The 8365-nt window shown below is 40.9% G+C and overlaps 1 long non-coding RNA gene across 1 annotated transcript; it reads right to left on the bottom strand.

Moving 5' to 3' along the window:
- Positions 1–4273: 4273 nt before the first annotated feature.
- Positions 4274–5529, bottom strand: LOC130723756 (uncharacterized). The gene is made up of 2 exons (XR_009014346.1): positions 4750–5529; positions 4274–4648 (listed from the first exon to the last, which is right to left on the bottom strand). It is a non-coding gene; the product is annotated as an uncharacterized LOC130723756 (long non-coding RNA).
- Positions 5530–8365: the final 2836 nt, after the last annotated feature.

Here is an 8365-nt window from a genome sequence, read left to right as displayed (position 1 = left end):
TACTGAATGTTTTTGAGATTGACATACATGCTATGTGCTAAGTGGGTAATCTAGGATGTGTGGTGCATGCTTTATATGCTAAGTGCTAAGTGTTTATGATGAGATTCTTCGATATATGACATGTTGTTGATTGTGATGATTTAAATATGCTCTGCACTGGAATCTGAGATTCTGAATGGTGAGAATAGCGGGCAGGTCATGCCGATTTATTTTGAGAGTTTTGAGAAAGTTTGATAGGACGAACGAGGTTCGGGCCTTAATTTTGTTTAGTGGATCGAGACATCCTCTGGAAGCGACTTGGGATTGGGAGATCCTGAAAATGTATAAGACTTGCGATAAGACAAAATGAAATCTATTTTATAAAGAAAACTCATAAGACCTTAAATAACCTCTAAATCTTTAAGTAATGGTATAAATCTCGAAAGGAGGCTTTCGATGCAAATCATAGTTTTGGAAAAACGAGGAGTGTCGTCGGATCCAAGTGTTGAGTTTGTCGTGGTTGTGCTGTTGGAGCAGCGTTTGTTGTCGTGCTGTTGGAGCAGCGTTTGTTGTTGTGCTGTTGGAGCAGCGTTTGTTGTTGTGCTGTTGGAGCAGCGTTTGTTGTTGTGCTGTTGGAGCAGCGTTTGTTGTTGTGCTGTTGGAGCAGCTATGTGTTGTTGTGAAGTGTGTCTTTTGTCGCAGAATCGACTTTACCTTAGGGTAAGCTTTTAGAGACATTAATTTAGCTAGAACACGTGGCGACGTGTCGAGTGAGATCGGAGACGTTGATTGACTAATCATCTTGCATTCATGCAACATTAATGAGGTATTAACACAGGACGTACTCTGGACCTCGTCGGTTTCCAAAATGGTCATAAGACCCGGAATGCCGTGGAAGAGCGTTTGTAGACGTCTCTTGTAGCAGACCGAAATGGCAGACCTACGGGTTTACTGCTGATCTGGCTACCTTTGTGTGGTGTAAGAGGCACGCGGGCCGAAATGGTTCCACCGTGGCTGGTGTTAGGGCTGATCCGTTTGATGTCCATCCCTTTCCGGAATGCATGTGGTTAACTGGGTTAACCTGCATATCATTTCATGCAACATGCATACTGACTTAGTGATGAGTGTGTTTGATACTTGTTAATTCTATTTGAGGCATGTTAACTGTGATTTATCGTCGTTTATATTCATCATGAGATATGCAACCCTAGGATGTTATCCCTAGCTAAAAGCCTAAGTGGCTATCCTATTATCTGTATCTATCCTTGCTATTATTTACATAATTCTTTGGAGTTGACCCTCGCGTCTTCTGTGTGTGCTTTGGCGAACAAACGCCCTTTGTCAGATGTCTTTGGCGGACTAGTTCACGACGGTTCACCCTTCGGGGGAAACTAGAGTTGGGATGCTGGAACAGGAGCGCATCGCGATAGCGAGCGGAGGACGGAGGATGTACCTAGACTTAGTCGTTCTGGATTCAGATTCGGACGACGATCACGCTAGCATGTAGGATTGAGTGTTAGTGTGAGCTCCTCGAGATGGGATTAGTGTAGGAGTAGAGTCTTAGCTCTGAACATCATTTGTTTCATTCGGGACAGGGTAGTTTCCCACCTATAGCTTTTTGTGTGGTTTCGTTACGGGAATCACAGAGAGTTGGTTGGACTTAGGAAGTCTTGTTTCAGGCCGATGGGCCAGCTTATTCTCATTTTGAGGGATAGTGTTGCGGACACTTAACCTTTTCTTTTGGTTTGTACTTTTGCCTACGGGCGCTACTCTTCTATTACCCGTCACTGGAGGTTCACTCGTGACGAGGTTGCTACTTACAGCGGGGGCTGTTTATATATTGTATATTAGTTTTATTACTTTTCGCACTTGGGTTTTATTTATTTCAGTCTTGTCTTAGTTATAATCAAAAAAAAAAATATATTCACGTTTTTCCGCATTAAGTTTACTTTTGGTTACTAAAGTGACGCCACCGAAATCGGGGTGTTACATCCACCAATTCTCAAGAACTCATGACAATGTCGACTTCACTATAGAAGCTCCAACGAGCAAGGGTACTAAAAGTACTCGGTGACTTTCTCTCGTCACCGTGGTTTGCCCTCGTGGCAAACACCACAAACCTCCAAACTCAAGGCTTGTCGACTATTTCCCGTTTTTCACAATCATTTCCAACTCTTAAGCTTCCCTAAAGGTCTGGTTAATTAATCAAAGCAGTTCAAGTTAAGTTAATCAAATTATGAGGTTTATTATTGAAATCCAAGTTCCATAAGTTCCCAAATTCTAACTATTCTGAGTTTCCCAAATCCCCCAAATACAATCCCCGGGAAAAGTCTAAGCGTTCAAAAGAAGGGCCAGGTCTCAGACCTCCGTCAGAGCCTGCCTAGGGTTTCCTCTCAACCTTAAAGATCAACAAAATCAACTCAAATGTCCTATGCTCCGCAATCGCGTCAACACGCACAATTCGATATCAATTCAACAATATCATGCTCCAATAAGAAATGAAACAATAATACGGTGCGGGAATCATAAGACAGAAACCAGTAAATGGCCGAAGCCTCTCAGTGAACGGAGACACACGTCTCATATAAGTTCACTCGGCCGAAGCCTCCAAAAACATTTCCCAGTTCAAGGCAATAAACAATATCCAAGCAATATTCCCTAACAAGGCAATATTTAATATTCAAAACAATAATCAAGTCGAATTAATCGACGCCTACAAAGCAATAGCTAGTAAGTTGCCCTCACCTTAGCCAACTCTCTTACTAAGTTGCAACTCCAATCCAATCACATATTTGCTTTCCCCGTGTAGACTCGCTTTATTCCATTGTGTAGCTTCGATGCAAGGTGCTTCCGTTCTTCGTACCTTTCATAAGCATACTGAACGAAATCACTAATTGCGCTACTTACTACTTAAGTCTAGAGCTACAACCTCAAGCAAAAGACTCAAAGAAAACACAAGTTAAACTGAATCTTCGCAATGGTTATAAACCATTAGGATCAATCGCTGAAATTAAGACAAGTCATCATAATGACAACAAAACAATAACAATGTTTCAAAAGTTTTTGACTTAGTAAATCAGCTTTAAAACCAAATACTCATATCTTTGTTAAAATAGAAAGAGCAAATAAAGAATACTTATTTATCGAGTCACTTACAACAACTTAATGTCTCAACTCGCTCTCACAATCTATTCCTCAAGCCAACGTTGTATCATTATCAATTCTTATCAAATCCACTAACTCTTATCAAGTAATCCATAAACCATAGTTAACTTCCAAGACATACAATTCTTCTTACCTAATGATTATGTACTTATTCAAGACTCATAAGCTCCTTCAAAACAATCGAATCATTTCTCCTAAACTTAAACTCGGGATGTCTCGTTAGGCAAAGACTTTAGTCTCTTTGAAACTCCCCTTGGTTCTACAAAAATCCCAAACTTATAGATTAGTCATCAATCTCTAAGAAACGGCTTCTAGTCCTCAATTAATCCCTTAATTACTTCTAAGTCCTCGAACTTCCAAAGTTTCAAATCTAGACCTTCTAAAATCAATTATTTATAGTAAAACTCATAAACTTCTTGGAATTCAAGATTCAATCCTAAGTCATCTTCCAACATCAAGATTGCAATCACAACTTAATCTATTCTAATTAATACCTTTCAAAGTCTAATTCCTCAATCGGAAATCCAAACTTAATTGTTCTATCTCTATCCGTACACGTTATTCCTAAACGTCCATCAATAAAGAGGTAATATTCGAACACATATTCTCTAACACTCCAAAAACTCGTTCGACTTTCAAACTTTTTGCAATCACTTTTTAACGAATAAATGTGCGTAAAGAGTCATACGTTCTTGATTTTCATAAACAAATAAACAATGTACGTAAGCAAGTTTCAAAAGAAGTTTTCCTACTCCAAACATTGTAATATAATTTTAAAATAAAAGGTTTTCTCATCTTTTTCCTAAAACAACTCTTTTCACTTGAGATAACTAATTTTGTCAAACGATTATAAACTGTACAGCGACTTTAGCTAATTTTTAAATACGTCAAATAAACTCTGAAAAATCTAATATTTTTATCCTAGCTTCATCTACAGGTTTTGTAAATCCTCATAAAGTTTTAAGTCCAGATTCAAAGTACAAAATTCACGAAAAATCAAATACTACAGCCGTTCGTGAGAAACGGGACAGCTTAACCCGTGCTCACCAAAATGCGTATAACTTGAGCTAGAGAAATTGAAACGACACGAAACCAGTGGCAAAAGTTTGCTAACGGAAAAAGCTACAACTTTTATGAAGAATACAGTTCTAAAATCTTAACCGAAACATACGATTTTAACAGAACAGCGGCTACTACTTTCGAAAACAACAACAGTTTTATGTGTGTTTTCGCAAATGCTTTTCAAGCACAGTAAGGGCTGAACCCTAAAGCCCTCCAAAATCAACAATCAAACACTATCACTCACACCACACACATACACTATTCTACATTCATTCATTAAATTTTACAAGGTACATGGACAGCAAAGGACAAGAGATATATTATTTAGAGGAGCATAAAGTGTTCCAGTCTTTCTCCCACTACCTCAATTGTCAAGCTGTGGGGCTGAACTTCAATTCTTCCTCTGGTCACGGCCTTCTCTTCCTCTGATGACCAGCGAGCTCTAAGCCACAGTGGCAGAGAACAAGGAATAAGGAGATTAGGAGATGAATTAAGAAGATTAGGGTTTGAAAGGGGAAATATGAAATAGATAAGGATAATCACCTCTTAATGATGATTGAGCCTTGGATTCAGGAAGAGGAGATCAAGAGCTTCAAGAAATTGACATCCTTTCTTAGAACAAAGCTTGTCGGAGAAGACGCCGGAGGCGGCGGTGGCGGCGGTTTCCGGCGAAGGTGGTCGGAATCCAAAATTTCTTTAGGGGTTTTGAAGCTGATGATGAGGAGAGTTCAGTGGTAGTATTCGTTTCTCCAAAAGCTAAGGGGTTCGCTGGAGATCGAAGCTTGAAGGTGGCGGTTTAGGGTTTTGTTTTTCTCTAGCTCTTCATCGCTTCTGGACGTGGTGGGGGTGCGGCGGAGCTCGCGAAACAAGGGAGAGGAGCTCGCGGCTGTGGCCTCAAGGTGGTGGTGGTTCATTCATGGTGGCTCCCTTGAGATGAAGAAGAAGGAACAGTGATGGTGGTGCAGTTAGTGGCGGCATCCGTGAGTAGAGGGGCGCTCGTGGCGGTGGTGGCTTGGCCATGGGTGGCAGCGTTTTGCTCAGCCATGGAGGGAAGTGTTTGTTGCAGAGATGGAGGAAGAAGAAGTGAAGGAGGAGAAAGGGAGAGAGATGTCAAGTGGGAGGGGAGAATGAGAGAGTGAGAGCGTGAGGGAGTGAATGGGGGAGAGAAAGTGTATTGAATTCTGATTGGTGTGGGGTGGGGCCCACGTGGAGAGAGAGTGTGATCAGAAATTTGAATGTGTGGTGAGGATGAGAGGAAAAATAAATATTTTGAATGAGTGGTTGAGAAAGAAAAGGAATAAAGAATATTCCTTTGTGGTGTTTGATAGGCTAACATAGGTAAATAACAAAGGTGACCTGTTAGAGCAGGTCATCTCTTCATAAAGAAAGAGATAAATAAAGAGTAGAAATTCCTAAGATTAGAATAGAATAATACACACAAAAATAATTATAATTAAATTCTTACTTTTAAATGACTTTATAAAATCAAAATATTGAAATTAATTACTACTTAATTAATTTTCCCGAATCGCGATTAGATTCGAGTTAAGAAAATAATATAGAAATAATAAATATAAACACGCGATTAAATGATTGTAAGGAAAGTATTCCTTAAGGTATTTCCCGCCGTCGTGGCGTGAATAATATTCAATCAAAAATAATTAATAAATAATACGGGTTACCTTAATTTAAAGAAATTAAGTACATAAGCGGTCTATTAAATTTCGGGTCTTACACAGACGACTCGCACTAACTCCTAAAACGACTATGGTACTATCCTCAAGCAATTCCTGGACTTTCTTCTTCATTAAACTTTCCCAAACAGCAAACTCCTGTCACGCTTACACCGATCCTACGCATGAGTCAGAAAAATAATTCTTTAATCAAGTTCTGAAATCTGGGACTGAAAAGTCCGGGAATTGCTTGAGGATAGTACCATAGTCGTTTTAGGGTTCCGTGAAAAGTCCGGGATACTGTTCCTTGAACTTGTCTTTTAACTCCCATGTAGCATCACTCGTGTCGTTGTTCCATATTACCTTCACTAAAGCAATCTGCTTTCCTCTCAGCTGTTTCACTCTTCTGTCCCCAATGCTGATCAGCGGTGCCTCAAAAGTCATATCATCCTTCAACTCGATGTTGTCTGGCTCGATCACATGTGTCGGGTCTGGAATGTATTTCCTCAATTGCGACACGTGAAAAACATCATGAATGTTGGAAAGAAATGGTGGTAGAGCGATCTGATACGCAACTGGCCCAACACGGCGAGTGATCTGGTAAGGTCCAATGAATTTTGGCGTGAGCTTCCTTGACTTAATAGCCCGGCCAACTCCGGTAGTCTGAGTAAATCGTAAAAACACATGGTCGCCCTTTTCCAACTCTAGGGTCCTACGCCGCTGATCGGCATAACTCTTCTGTCTGCTCTGAAAAGCTTTCATCTTTTCTCTGATCTGTTTAACCTTCTCAATCGTCTGTTGCAGAATTTCCGGTCCAATTAACAAACTCTCCCCATCTTGATACCAACACAAAGGTGTCCTACACTTTCGACCATACAAAGTGTAACGCCCCGATTTTTCGAGTGTCACACAGTAACTAATCATGTGTATTTTCACAAAGAATTTTCGCCGATTAATTAATTAACCTTTAATTAATGATAAAAGATTCAATTATTGCGAAACTTAACCCTTACGAAAAAAAAATTCAATGCGGAATAATTAAAACATATACTTCTGAAATAGAAATATCTTCTTAATGAAAGTAAACCATAACTCCAAGAGTGCAATAATAAATCCTTGGGCTAGAGCCCTACATAAAAAATTCTCGACAGTAAAATAAAATAAATAATAGTCCAGTGCAAAACTCTCAGTCCCACTGCAAAGAACTCCTAGTACTGATCTTGCTTCGGAATATCAGCTTCTTCTTCACGCGCCCTCTTCTTAGCCCGTTCCAGCATGATCACACTTTTTCGAGGTCCCACCCTGAAGCACTTGGGACGACCAGGAACGCGCTGCGCCCGGACTTTCGGCATGACTTCAGGTGGCGGAGACTCCACTGCCTCCTCCTCTTGTAAGTGTGACTCTACTGTCGCGTCCTCCGAAGGGTCTTCTTCTGTATCCTCCGAAGTATCTTCTTCCACGGCTTCCTGAAACCTAGCTGGAGGATGCGGAAACATGACTGATCCGTCCCTAAGAACCTGAATTGCAATGAGCGACCCAAACCTGTTCCTTGCCAAGAATACTGCACCACCGACATAAATCCTCCGCACTCCGGAATTTTCGGCCTCCTAGAGTCGGTCTTCATTTGGACTATCCAGAACAATCTCCACCCTCGTGATATCCTCCATATCCATCGAGAGCGACATCTACCCCACCCCCCCCAAATAAACAAGTAAACACAACACAGGGTCAGGTCCAACAGAAAAATAACAATCACAAGTGCAACAGTATTACAATATAAACGTTATATGTCGTTTATGGATATATAGTCAGTTAGTCAGTACTAACGGATCCTCACATCGCACAACCCACCAAAACTCCGTGGCCAATCTCGATAATGCGCAGATGAACAATTCTCGGAGGGGACCGCAGTACAACCCTCAATCACGTGGAGACCTAACCGGCTCATCCACAAATCACTCAATGGGACCCACACAGTCAATCCCTATCCCATGACTAAATCATGGTTATCACGTGGAGACCTAACCGGCTCATCCACAAAACACCGTCGCGTGCAAGCCCATCGTTCTGATGGACCATAGTCTACCTGACCTATGTCCGCTAATTAATTTCACTTGCAAGCGAGTCACAACATTATTAATTCTCTTTCTCTTTGTTCTTAAGGCTCTGAAGTCAAACCTAGAGTCTTAATTTCATGTCGCAGAAATAAAACAACAATCCAAGCGCCCAAGAGAATTACAGCTGGATGAGCGACCCTTGAACACTTATTCAATAACCAATATAGTTTGCTAAGGAAACGCATAACCATCAACGCATAATCATTCACTCAAGCATAGCATATCATGGCAAGTTCATCGGCAAGGTACCATGCGACTCACATCATCAGGACGGAAGGAAAAAGAAATCGGCCTACCCCTTAATAATTGGGTTCGGCCGAGCCTTGTAAGGGCTCTAGGGTTTCCAAAACGATTTTTCTTTCCTTCCCT

The sequence above is a fragment of the Lotus japonicus genome, chromosome 6 (genome assembly GCF_012489685.1).
Source record: "Lotus japonicus ecotype B-129 chromosome 6, LjGifu_v1.2".
Taxonomy (NCBI): Eukaryota; Viridiplantae; Streptophyta; class Magnoliopsida; order Fabales; family Fabaceae; genus Lotus; species Lotus japonicus.
Note: the sequence above shows the minus strand (reverse complement) of the source record. Positions and strands in the feature narration are given on the sequence as shown.